This window comes from Rana temporaria, chromosome 11 (assembly GCF_905171775.1).
Source record: "Rana temporaria chromosome 11, aRanTem1.1, whole genome shotgun sequence".
Taxonomy (NCBI): Eukaryota; Metazoa; Chordata; class Amphibia; order Anura; family Ranidae; genus Rana; species Rana temporaria.
Window position 1 is genome coordinate 154,122,884 of NC_053499.1, and position 14,402 is coordinate 154,137,285.

General features: G+C 35.4%; 1 long non-coding RNA gene across 1 annotated transcript in view; it reads left to right on the forward strand.

The window, feature by feature from the left end:
* The first annotated feature begins 5,053 nt into the window (after positions 1-5,053).
* LOC120917900 overlaps positions 5,054-14,402 on the forward strand; it is a 221,844-nt gene continuing 212,495 nt past the window's right edge. The window contains exon 1 of the long non-coding RNA XR_005744245.1: positions 5,054-5,522. This is a non-coding gene — a long non-coding RNA (uncharacterized LOC120917900). The remainder of the gene's footprint in view (positions 5,523-14,402) is intronic.

Genomic DNA, 14,402 nt, shown 5'->3' on the forward strand with positions numbered 1-14,402 from the left:
AAAAAAAGAAAAAACAATAGACAGATGATTTACAGATGATAGTCCACGTAAAAAAAAAAAAAGTGATGCAAAAAAACTATGGGACACACAATTAATAATTGCCTTCCCTCCTCTCTGTTCCCACCCACTTGTCCTCACTTTTGCACAGCATTGCAATATAGCATCAGTGACAACCCACTTAAAGGGGGGGGGGGGGGGAATTATAAAAAAAGAAAAAAAAAGAAAGAAAAAAACAGTAAACAGATGATTTACAGATGATAGTCCACTTAAAAAATAAAATAAAAAATAAATAAAAATAAAAAACTATGGGACACACAATTAATAATTGCCTCCCCTCTTCTCTGTTCCCACCCACTTGTCCTCGCTTTTGCACAGCATTGCAATATAGCATGAGTGACAACCCACTTAAGGGGGGGTAAAAAATTATAAAAAAAAAGAGAAAAAAACAGTGAACAGATGATTTACAGATGATAGTCCACTTAAAAATAAATAAATAAAAAATAAATAAAAATAAAAACTATGGGACACGCAATTAATAATTGTCTTCCCTCCTCTCTGTTCCCACCCACTTGTCCTCACTTTTTCATAGCATTGCAATATAGCATCAGTGACAACCCACTTAAGGGGGGGATGATAAAAAATGACAAAAAAAAAAAGAGAAAAAAACTGTAAACAGATGATTTACAGATGATAGGCCACTTAAAAAATTGTTTTTAAAAGTGACGCAAAAAAAATAATGAAATCTAGAGAGCATTGAGCATTAGTGACAATCAACTGTCAAAAAAAATAATTTTAAAATCAAGTAAAAAGTTTATAGGGCAGCCATATAAGATAAAAAAAAAAGAAAAGAAAAAAACAGTAAACTGATGATTTACAGATGATAGATAGTCCACTTAAAAAAAAATGTGATGTAAAAAGTGATGTAAAAAAAAAACAATTAAAATCTAGAGAAAGGTTCATTGAGCATAAGGCCGCGTACACGCGGTCGGTCCAAACCGATGAAAAGGGCCTGAAGTCCAGTTTCATCGGTCCAAACCGACCGTGTGTACGGCCCATCGGTCCGTTGTCCTTCGGTCAAAAATTTTAGAACTTGCTTTAAAATTGAACCGATGGCCCGCTGCCCGATAGGTCCAAACCGATGGTTAGTACAGAAAGCATCGGTTCAAAACCCACGCATGCTCAGAATCAAGTCGACGCATGCTTGGAAGCATTGAACTTTTCAGCACGTCGTGTGTTTTACGTCACCGCGTTCTGACCCGATCGGTTTTTGAACTGATGGTGTGTACGCACAACATCAGACCATCGGGCCACTTCAGCGGTCCGTCGGACCGTTCTCATCGGTTTGGATCGACCTTAGTGATGACCCACTGTCCAAAAAAAATCAATTAAAAAAAATCAAGTAAAAAGTTTATAGGGCAGCCATACAAGATAAAACACAAAAAAACAGTAAACGGATGATTTACAGATGATAGTCCACTTTAAAAAAATAAATAAATAAAAAGTAATGCGAAAAAACAAATCAAATCTAAAGGAAGGTTCATTGAGCATTAGTGACAACCCACTGTCAAAGCATAAAAGTCACATGAAAGGTTTATAGGGCATTAGTGACAGCCCACTTAAAAAAATAAAAAGCTATAAAAAAGGCAAAAGGTTTAATGGGCATCAGTTGCAGCCCACTAAAAGAAATAAATAAATACCCCCCCCCCCCCAAAAAAAAGCTTCAAACAAAAAAGAAATAAAATAAAATAAATCAAGTAAACGTTTTTAATAAGTGATATGCCTCTTAAAAAAATCTACTTGAAAAAAGTCCACTTGAAAATATTAAAATAAAAAAATACAGTAAAGGGCATATAGGGCATCATTGACAGCCCTCCTAAATAAAAAATAAATAAAAAAAAAGCAGTAAGAGCCTTATATTGCATTAGCAAAAATATAAACCAAGAAAAATGTCCATAGGGCATCAGCGAAAAAGCAAAAAAAACAGCTAAAGCTTTATAGTGCATCAGTGACAACACACTTAAAAAGCAGAACAACATTTTAAAAATTAGGAAAAAAAAGGTGTATAGGGCATCAGTGACAGGCAACAACTTAAAAAACTGTAAAAAGTTTATACAGCATCCGTGACACCCTCCTTAAAAAAAAAATAATAAAAAAAATTAAAAGGTGTATATGACATCGGTAACAGCCCCATAAAAAAACTAAAAAAAACCTGTTAAATGCTTATAGTGAATCAGGTACAGCACACTTAAAAACAATTAAAAATCAAATTAATAATAAAATAATAAAAAATAATAAAAAAATAATAAAAAAAGGCCAAGTGACAGCCCCTTAAAAAAAATAAAAAGCCATGAATAGGTGTATGGCATCACTTAAAAAGCAGAACACAATTTAAAAATAAGAAAAGAAAAGGTGTATAGGGCATCAGTGACAGGCAACAACTTAAAAAACTGTAAAAAGTTTATACAGCATCCGTGACACCCTTCTTAAAAAAAAAATAAAAAAAAATAAAAGGTGTATATGACATCGGTATATCCCCATAAAAAAAATAAATAAATAAGAAAACTGTTAAATACTTATAGTGAATCAGATACAGCACACTTAAAAACAATTAAAAATCAAATTAATAATAAAAAATAATAAAAAATAATAATAAAAGGCCAAGTGACAGCCCCTTAAAAAAAAATAAAAAGCCATTAATAGGTGTATGACATCAGTCACTGCCCCTTAAAAAAAAAAAAAAAAAAAAAGTTAAATGCTTTTAGTGCATAAGGTACAGCACACTTTTAAAACAATTAAAATGCTAAATATTAATTTTAAAAAAGCAAAGAAAAGGTGTATAGGGCATCAGTGACAGCCGCTTAAAAAAATATATATATATATATTAATTAATTAATTAATTAAAACATGAAAAGGTGTATATGGCATCAGTGATAGCCTCTAAAAAAAAGCCACAAAAAGGTGTACATGACATCAGTGATAGCCACTTAAAGGAAAAAAAAAACAGTAAAAGGCTCATTAGCCCCCTTAAAAAAAAAAAAAAGACAAGAGACCACCCACTACATGGAATAAAAAAAAAAACAATAAAAAGTTATTGGCATGATAAAATAAAATCATAATTCCAAAACCTTAATGGCAAAAAATAAATAAAAATAAATAAAAACGATTAAAAAACAAAATAATAATTAAAAAAGGCCAAGAAAAGGTGTATAGGGCATCAGTGACAGCCGCTTAAAAATAAATAAATAAATAAATAAATAAATAAATAAATAAATAAATTAATTAATTAATTAATTAAAACATGAAAAGGTGTATATGGCATCAGTGATAGCCTCTAAAAAAAAAGCCACAAAAAGGTGTACATGACATCAGTGATAGCCACTTAGAAAAAAAAAACAAAAAACAGTAAAAGGCTCATTAGCCCCCTTAAAAAAAAAAAAAAAAAAAAAGGCAAGAGACCACCCACTACATGGAATTAAAATAAAAACAATAAAACGTTATTGGCATGATAAAATAAAATCATAATTCCACAACCTTAATGGCAAAAAATAAATAAAAACTATTAAAAACCAAAATAATAATTAAAAAAGGCCAAAAAAAGGTGTATAGGGCATCAGTAACAGCCCCTTAAAAAAAGCCACAAAAAGGTGTACATGACATCAGTGATAGCCACTTAAAGAGAAAAACAACCTTAATGGCAAAAAATAAATGGCAAAAAATAAATAAAAATAAATAAAAACTATTAAAAAACAAAATAATAATGAAAAAAGGCCAAGAAAAGGTGTATAGGGCATCAGTAACAGTAAAAAAAAAAGAAAGAAAAAACAGTAAAAGGCTTATACCGCATCAGTGACAGCCCCCTTAAGAAAAAAAAAAAGAAGAGCCCACTACATGAAATAAATATATATATAAAAAGTTATTGGCGTGATAAAATAAAATCATAATTCCAAAACCTTTAAGGCAAATAATAAAATAAAAAAATAAAAAAAATACCACCATCATCTTTCTCTTTTCCCCTCTTTTCTCTCTGTAAGTTTAATTACTGTATGCTAATTTTTTTTTCGTGCCTACGACGTGATTAATTAAAATCATATTTTCATAATGGTTTGGCAGTGGGTATTGTTTTCAGGGTTTTTCCTTCTAAACAGTGCATGTAAATAAAGTCAGATTTTTTTTATTTTTTTTTATTTTGTTTTAATTTTTTTAATGGAGAGCAATGCAAGATGGCATGGCAGGATTAACCCCTTCAAGGTGGGGGGGGGGGTGACTGCTGCCACTCGTTGCCACCAGAGGGGGAGCCTCTTGCTAACACTTGTGATGCTTTTCTGCCTCTTTGGGGGGGAAGAAGAGGAAAGAGAAGGGGAAGGAGAGGCGCGCGTCGCAGGCAGCGCAGCAGTTAAGTCCATGTGCTGCGCCGATTGGCACCATAGCGTTCTTATTTACATTAGATCCGCTACAAGGTTACAGTGCCTATCAGCGGCATTTCATGGCTGATGACTTGTGGGGGAAAAAAAAAAAAACACACTGTGAGCTGCTCAGTAGATGTCTTTTTAAAGAGCCACAGGAGTTTGTTCAACACCCCCCCCAAAAAAAAAAAAAAAATTAAAAAAGAGTTTCCAGGAACAGATAAGAAGGGGGTCATGTGTCCCCCTATCTTTCCTTCCTTGTCTGTGATTTAGGGTGCCCCCCCAAATCTTTTTGCAGCAGCCCCCCCAGAAATGCAGATGTGGGTAGAAGTCAAGGTCAAGGCTGGGGTCGGGACTTTCCTTGCTGCACTGAGGCTCTGGACGGGTCGGAGGCGTCGGGTGCAGGTTTACCAGCCAGAGCTGCGTTTCTTTCTTTTTCTTTTTTTAATTATTATTATTATATTTTAATTTTTTTTTTTTTTTTGGCTCATCAAATCTATAAATGCTGCAAGGAGAAGAGCTATCTAGTTGCTGTGAATTATGCCAAGACGACAATGGGAGAGAGAGAGAGAGAGAAAGAGAGAGAGAGAGTGAGAGAGAGAGAGAGAGAGAGAGAGTGTGTGTGTGTGCTTCTATTTTTTTTATGGTACAATACATTTCACCTACCAGATAGGGGGAGTGCTAGGAATGGGAATGTTCCTCTGATCTCTATCAATGAACCGCTCTCATTTTTGCAAAGGACAGAGTTGCATGAGCAAGCAAGCACCCTGTGCTCCAAAAGGGTGGGGGTGGGGGGCACTTAGGAGCAAGTGGGCACCCCCCTCTTTGCCACCTTACCCCAGAGAGGAAGAAGAAGAAGAGGGGGGGCAGCAGAAGCACTTTCTCTTCTCTTGTCTACAGCTTCTCCTCCTCCCTCCTTCTTTGCTTTCTCCTCTTCTCTCCTCCTCCCCAAAAGCGAAACATAACATAATCTAGTCAATCATATAATGGACAGGCTCATTATTCATTGAGCACCAGCTATTTTTTTTTTTCTTTCATTTTCTTTTTTTTTTTTTGCCTTTTTGCTCCTGCTGCCTCTTCACCACTTTACTGCAAGGATTGCTGCCTGAACCTTGCAAGGTAAGACCTCTGTTTGCATCCTTTTTTGCTGTCCAGTTTGATGCCCCCCTTTTACCACCAAGTGGCATTTTGCCTGCACAGTTCAGGGAGTGTGGGCTTTAGTATTCATGGAGATGCATATTATATATATTTATATCTTTTTTTTATTTTTTTTATTGCATGCTATTGTTCTTTTTGCCTTCCCTCGGTCGTGCTCTGTTGCTCTGATTAAACAGAATATAGTCTAATTAAATATCCTTTGCAGTGACGTTGGCGAAAGGGCTGTCAGATAATGAAGAGATGTAGGAGCCATGGAGGGCGCCTGAGATATACATATACATATATTTGATGCCAGGAGAGTCCCATGCCTTGTTGGTTGGGTTTTTAGTTTGGGGCACCAGCTAGTAAAACTCAGGAGAGCTCTTGAACTTGAACAAAAGTTGGTATAATTTATTTATTTTTTATTTTTTTTGGTACAGGAAAGTTTCTTGAGCCCAAAATGTAACCTGGAGAAGGTGTATGTGCATGTGTTGGGTACCTATCACTAGGGGGGCACAGGGTTTGGTGTGCTTGTGCCAAACTTGTAAGCCTGGCGGTGCCCCCAGGGATCTGCCATTTTGTCTGTGCTTGACCAGCAAAGGGCTGGAAGCAAAGAAGTCACACACTGAGGTTTTTTTTCCGATGCCAGGAAAGGGGGCATTGAGGTCCCCAGAGGTAGGCAAGGCTGGTGCACCTGCCAGGGAGGGCAGCTGGTGATGATGGTGGGGTAAGATTGAACCAGCGGCGATTTAAGACCACAACAGTCCACCTCCAGATTTTTTTTGACCTCTCAGTTGCACATCACAGCTGGCATTGCCCACAGCTGCTGCTGCTGCACCTCTTAGAATGCCCACCTGCCAATCAGCAGTTATTTTAGGATCTCATGTGCAAGAGGTTGTGCAGCAGCTAGGTGTCCTGTGAAGCTGTGGCCCCCAATGACTGATCTGACCCCCCCCCACCCCCTCCCTTTTCCAAAGCAAACCACCAGACATAGTTTTGTGACCACCCAGCAATTCACTGTCAAGAAGAGGTCCTTATGGGCCGTGAGGGGTTAATCACGGTATTGATTGATGCTTTTCTTGTGTCTTGGCAGTTTGTGGATAAAAGGACTCTGATAATGCAATTTTGTTGTTATGGAATGGCGATGTTTGGGTAAAGAGAGATAAATATGTGTGTATGTAAACAACATATTAGTGAAAAATGTATATAAATATTATTTATATATATATATATATATATATATATATATATATATATATATATTTTTTTTTTTTTGTATGTAATATTTTTAATTTAAAAAATAAAATTTTTGTTTTTCAATTTAACGTAAAAAATTATACATATATATATATATATATATATATATATATATATATATATATATATATATATATATATATATTTGCATATATATATATATCTATTTATATACTTAGATATATACATATATATATATATATATATATATATATATTTACATTAATTATTAAAATAATATATTCAAATATATATATATCTTTTTTAAATTAATGTAAATATATATATATATGTCTATGTATATATATATATATATATATATATATATATATATATATATTTATTTATTTATATACTTAGATATATACATATATGTATTTGTTTACATTAATTAAAAAAACAAATATGTATATATATATATATATATATATATATATATATATATATATATATATATATATATATTTATATATATATATATATATATATATTTATATATGTATATATTCATACATATGTTTGTATATATATATGTATATATATTATATATTTTACATTAATTAAATATATATATATATATATATATATATATATATATATATATATATATATATATGTATATATATATATATATATATATATATATATATATATATATATATATATATATATATTTGTATATATTTATTTATTTAAATTTATATGTGTTTATTTATCAGAATTATTTTGTGAATTTGCATTTGAAGCAGATACCCAATCAGCAGTGTAAAATGATTTTGAAGTAGCAGTTTTCCTTTCCTGTCTTGGGAATGGGGATATAGTAAAGTAAAATAGATTTGGAAGCCTGTCCCAGTCACTTGCTTTCTGATAGCAGTCATTAGACGCATCTGATATGGACGGCACCTAATATACAACGTCCTCTTAGCTCTGCATTGTTTTCCCAGGCAGGAAATACATATTTAGTACAGTAGACAAAAATAAAATTGCAAAAAAAAATAAAAAATCCCAGCTCCGTCGCCTGGTAGGACAGACCTACAGTTTGCTTCCACCGCTGATCCAATGTATGAACTTTTATCAGTTGCTCACAGAATTAAAGAATTTGGTAACCTTTCGATTTATTCACATTCATGCTCCTGGAAGTTTAGATGTAGTAAGTGACATCTTTCCACTACGACGGTCTCTTTTTATCCTATTTCCACTGAAAAGGTTATCATGTGTTTCCATCTATCATTTAATCCTATTATAGCCTGAAGGATTGAAAAAAAAAATACATTGTAAAAATAGAGATATTAAAGTTACTCTTTTTTTTTACTGCTCAAACCCTGTGCATTGTCAAATTAAAGAGGACAGCTCATCCGCATACAATGCTGAAATGAGGTTTAACCCCTTCTGCCCTGAGGGTGGGGGGCCCTTAAAGTACGACGGATCACGTCCTGTAAAAAAACAAAACAAAGGGAATGGGATGTTGATTTGACACCCTAAATGTAGATTTCTGTTATCCTCTCTAGGAAGCCTGGGGAGACTCAGTGATTTTGCTAATGGCATCTGCTGGGAATATTGGGTTCCTACTTATTTTTGGGGGATTTTTGCCCCTCCTTGTAAGGAAGAATTGGTTGCAGTAGAGTTTGTGAAAGGTTGAAGTTAATGGACCAATTTCTCTTAACCTAAGGTCAGTTGTTTCACTTCTAGAGATCAGAGCTTTAAGGTTCGGACTGCAAAAACAGTCTTGGATTGTCCCTAAATGATCAATTTAGGCCATGTTGACTTATTAGCCATCCTCAACTTCGAGGGACAACCTCATCATTTTGTAGGCTCGTCCCCGGAAATTTCTTTAAATGATCACATCTCGAGCATTGGCCAACCTTGCCCCTACCTTGAGCCATCCTCAACTTCCGGAGGTAGCATCATAATTTTTGTAAGCTCATCCCTGGAAAATCCTCGGAAATTTTTTAAATGGTCACATCTTAAGCATTGCCCAACCTTGCCCCTACCCTTAGCCATCCTCAACTTCCAGGGACAGCCTCGTAATTTTGTAAGCTCGTTCTCAGGAATTTTTTTAAATGGTCACATCTCAAGCATTGCCCAACCTTGACCCTGCCCTTAGCCATCCTCAACTTCCAGGGACAGCCTCATAATTTTTGTAAGCTCATCCACAGAAATGTTTTAAATGATCACATTTCAAGCACTCGCCAAACTTGTCCCTCTACCTTTAGCCATCCTCAACTTCCAGACACAACCTCGTACTTTTGTAGGCTCATCCCTGGAAATATTTGAAATGTCTCGAGCATTGGCCAACCTTTCTCCTACCTTTCATCTTCCTCATCTTCCAGGGGCAGCCTCAAAATTTTGCAGGTTTGTCCTCAGAAATTTTTTAAATGGTCGAGCATTGGCAAACCTTGCCCCTTAGCCATCCTCAACGTCCAGGGGCAGCCTCATAGTTTTGTAAGTTCCTCCTCAGAAATTGCTGAAATGATCACCTTTCAAACATTGGCCAACCTTGCCCCTACCCTTAGCCACCCTCAACTTCCAGGGGCAGCCTCATAAATTTTGTAAGTTCCTCCTCAGAAATGACTGAAATCACCTTTCAAACATTGGCCAACCTTGCCCCTACCCTTAGTCACCCTCAACTTCTAGGGGCAGCCTCATAAATTTTGTAGGCTCATCCTCTGAAATTTTTTAAATGATCACACATCGAGCTTTGGCAAACCTTGCTCCTACCTTTAGCCATCCTCAACTTCAGAGACAACCCCATCATTTTGTAGGCTTATCCCCGGAAATATTTGAAATGATCACATCTCGAGTATTGGCCAATCTTGCCCATACCCTTAGCCATCCTCAACTTCCAAGGGGCAGCCTCATAAATTTTGTAGGCTCATCCTTGGAATTTTTTTTGTAAATGATCACATTTCAAACATTGGCCAACCTTGCCCCTATCCCAAGGTCTTTCTGATATTCTAGTTGGTCAGTGGGCCAAAATGGTGTTGCAGTGACCCAAGGTTCTTCTTAGTTTCAGGCGTTGGTCTGTAACCTCAGCAGCAAAGTGTTCATTGAAATTGTTTTAGTTTTGCATGCACTGCTTTTTTTTTTTGTGCAGCTGAGAGTTGTGTGATGGATACGGAAATCACGAGAGGGTTAAAGATGACAGATATGTCTGGTGACAGGGTGGGCGTGCAGTCACGCAGTGGGGTCCTTCAGTCACAGAAGGACGAGGTGGCGGCTGAAGGAGGAGTGGAAGGCGGGATAGGTCTGTCTGTCTGTCTGTCTGTCTAGTTGTTTTGGAAGCCTGTACACTTTTTTTTTTCCTGCTTTTTTTTCTCTTCTGTAGTGTTCATGCAAATCCATGAGGGGCAGTGCCTGCCCACAACGCGTTCACCCCTCACACACAAGCCCCCTAGAGAGAGTCACTCAAAAGCAACTTTCCCCTGTCAGAGTTTAAAATAGGAAGTTCGATGTGATAAGACCTAACTGGAAAAAAAACAAAAAAAAAACAGCATTTCAAAACAGGGAGAGCCAACACAACCAAAAAAAAAGTTTTATTGCAAATATCCCAAGAATGTTCCACTAGGAACTCTCCGTGATGTGGCAAGGAACAACAAAAATAAATAACTGCAATTAATTAGCACACTAAAAAAAAAAAAAAAAATAGTTTAATCATTCCATCATCATCCTAAAAAAAAAAAAGTCACCAAGAAGAATTGTTTCCCAGTATTGGCTGTTTTTTTTTTGTTCCCTCTATCCATATGGATTATGTCAGAGGTAAAAGGACCGGCCTTCGCTCGGTTCTGTCGCACTGGGTTATTCCAAATATTTTTATTAGACCTACCCATGAAATCTGGAAGGAGCTTGAGACTTTTTTTTTTTTTTACATAAATCCTTGTGGAATTAACCATTTGCATGCTTGTCACAGCTGTCAGTAAGAAGCCAAGATGATAGAACCGGTTGGGTTGTAGCCAATTTCAGAGTCAGTTATTAGGCTTTTCCAAGTTCATCCAAAGGGGGTGACCCAGAAAGTTTAGGCGATGGGTTTATCTCCAGACCTGAACCTTACTGGGGGGGGGGGGGGCATTAATAATGGGGGCCTCTGTCCTAACCAGGCTGACCTGCTTTCTTTTTAAACACCCAATCATGTTGAGAGAAAATTAGCAAAAAGTAGATGTTTCTTTGCATTTCATTTTGTTAAAGATGTTTGTTTAAGATTTTGCATTAAACTTACAATTCTGTGCATTTCATTGGATGATTGATGTGAATACAAGTTTGCTGGAAAATAACTCTTATCAAACTTCTATGTTTTAAATGTCACCTACTGACACTCCGATGATCAGGGTGTTTGTTTGCTTTTGTGCCTTTGTTTGTTTATTTATATAGTTAGTATCTTTTATTTTATTGTTTTCTTGTTGTGGTATGATATACCTTGTCACTAGTATACCTTGGTACTTTGCAGAGCACTCTAGTGTAAGACTTACATTACTGGATAGTATTATGAATATGTGTTCATAGACTTATATCTACTCACAAACCTCTCTCTCTATTTCTACATATACATATCAAAGAGAGAGAGAGATAGAAATAGATAGATAGATAGATAGATAGATAGATAGATAGATAGATAGATAGATAGATAGATTTGCATAGATAAAGAAAGACATTGGGAATATAATATGGTAGACAGATGATAGATAGATAAATAGATAGACAGGTAGATTCACAAACAGTTATATACATACAAACACACACAATCATAGACTTTTTGTCTATCTATCTATCTATCTATCTATCTATCTATCTATCTATCTATCTATCTATCTATCTATCTATCTATCTATCTATCTATCATCTATATACCCTATCATATTCCTAGTGTTTTCTTTCTTTCTTTCTTTCTTTCTTTCTTTCTTTCTTTCTTTCTTTCTTTCTTTCTTTCTTTCTTTCTTTCTTTCTCTATGCATATCTATCGATCTAGCTATCCAGCTATGTATCATCTATATACCCTATTATATTCCTAGTGTCTTTTCTGTCTTTTTTTTTTCTTTATTTCTTTCTTTCTCTCTCTCTCTCGCTCTTTCTCCCTGTCTTTCTCTCTTGTTCTTTCTTTCTATCGTTCTTTCTCTTTCTTTCTTTTTTTCTTTTATTCTCTATACATATCTATTTAGCTATCCAGATATGTATCATCTATATGCCCTATTATATTCCTAATGTATTTTCTTTCTTTCTTTCTTTCTTTCTTTCTTTCTTTCTTTCTTTCTTTCTTTCTTTCTTTCTTTCTTTCTTTCTTTCTCTTCTTTCTCTTTCACTCATTCTTTCTCTATGCATATCTATCTATCTATCTATCTATCTATCTATCTATCTATCTATCTATCTATCTATCTATCTATCTATCTATCTATCTATCTACAGTATCTATCGTACATAAACACCTCTCTCTATATCTTCTATTTCCTTCTCTCTTTCATTCCCATACATGTCTATCTATCTATCTATCTATCTATCTATCTATCTATCTATCTATCTATCTATCTATCTATCTATCTATCTATCTATCTATCTATCTATCATCTATATATACCCTATTATAATCCCAGTGTCTTTCTTTCTTCCTTCCTTTCTTCCTTCCTTTCTTTCTTTCTTTCTTTCTTTCTTTCTTTCTTTCTTTCTTTCTTTCTTTCTTTCTTTCTTTCTTTCTTTCTTTCTTTCTTTCTGCCATATCTATCTATCTATCTATCTATCTATCTATCTATCTATCTATCTATCTATCTATCTATCTATCTATCTATCTATTTATAAATCTATGTATCGTATTATATATGTACGTCATATACATGTTTATCCATACAGTACATACACGTATTATAATAGCATATAATGACAATGTTTAATAATAGAACTTTTTATTTGTATACACCTTCTCAAGATCCAATCTTACCATCTCTCCATCAATATACACTGTATATATCTATATATCTATATATATATAGATATATACATACACAATCCCTCAATCAATAGACACTGTATATATATATACACTCACACACACCCATAAAGTATATACACTCACGTACTCAAGAAACTTTTAATTTCCGATGATAAAATTTGCCCCCCCCCCCCCCCATGTTTCCGGCTTTCTTCCATTTTTATTATAAACACATCGCCATAAATCAAAAACATTTCGCACCGGGACAGTGCCCTACCAGAGACACCAGACCGGTCCTCTAGCGAAGTGCATTAATTGCATTCAGCTTTGCTTTCCTACAACTGAAGTTGCCCACTTCCATACACCCCCCATCTCCCCCCCCCCTAGCCATTCTGGTGGTCCTCCCTCGCTCACAAATATTTGATTTTAGGGCGTTCATACGTTTTTCGATGCGTCCACTAAGTCAGCAGTGCTGATGCTGCGTTCAGTGCTGACCAAACCCCCTTTTATTTTTTTAAATGTTAGGAGGTCCCCTTCCTGATCAGATAATAATCGCTCCCTCCCCCCCCCCTTTTATAAACTAGTGAAGATTCCCTAAATCGCGATGTTGCGCTAAACCCACCTGCTTTCCCAGGCCGTTGAAATAAAACATCTCTGGAAGCCAAGTTGTAGGTATTTTGTCTCTCTGTGTGTTTTTTTTTTTTTTTTTTACCGTCGACGAAATTCCTGCTCGGCGTTTAATCTTTTAATAACCTCGCTATCCATTGATTTAGCAACTGCAATTGCAGCAGTAGTCAATTATTTAATTATTATTATTTTTTTTAATGCAGCACAGCAAGAACATGTCATATTTCCACTCGCCGTTAATTTATTTTCTGCATTAAAAGAGAGAGAGAGAGACGTATTAAAACTGTCGCCCTCAAAGTGTAAGTTAAGTGCAGTAAACGGCTTTCCGACAAACAATTTAAAAAAAAAAAATCTGTATTTTTTTTTTTAAAAAGGCGTTTTTTTTTAAAAAAAAAGGCATTTTTTTTTTGCCCGCCATACATTACACAGTATAATGGTTAAAGCCACCGTTTCGTGAATCGTGCAGGGTTGTCTGTGGTCACTCAGGGGTGTGTTTTTTTTCTGATGAGGTTTGTTGGATATCCACTGACTGGTTAGGAAAAAAGAGGATGTGAGAATTAAAAAAAAGAAAGAAGGACGTCTGAAGTGGACTTTTGAAACTTCAAACTCTGTATGAAGAGCTAAACAGCCTGTAGGCCTCTGTGTGGTCCTCATGGGTTAAGGTGCGAAGTGGCGCGTACGTAGCGGTGACATCACCCACGCCATTCGTCCGGGGCACAGAAAGACACCGAATCTGCATCTCCCATCTGCCAGCTTTGACACTCCTGGAGTTGCTTGATCCTGGGTTATACTTTTTTGGCGATTTTTTTTGTATGTAAGTACGAGAATTATTCAAGGCTTTGATGGGATTGTTGAGATGTTTTTCGGGGGCATAACCTCCGAAAAGTTTCCTTCTTTACTTCTTCTTCTTATACAAATGCAGGGTGCAATCTAGAGATGAAATGAATAGATTTCCTTTCGTTCGGTCTGATTATTGCTTAGAATAATTTTTTTTTGCATTGTCGTGAGATCATTTGATGTTGCTATTTGATGTTTAGAACTGTGTTCCCGCAATGATGACCAATGAT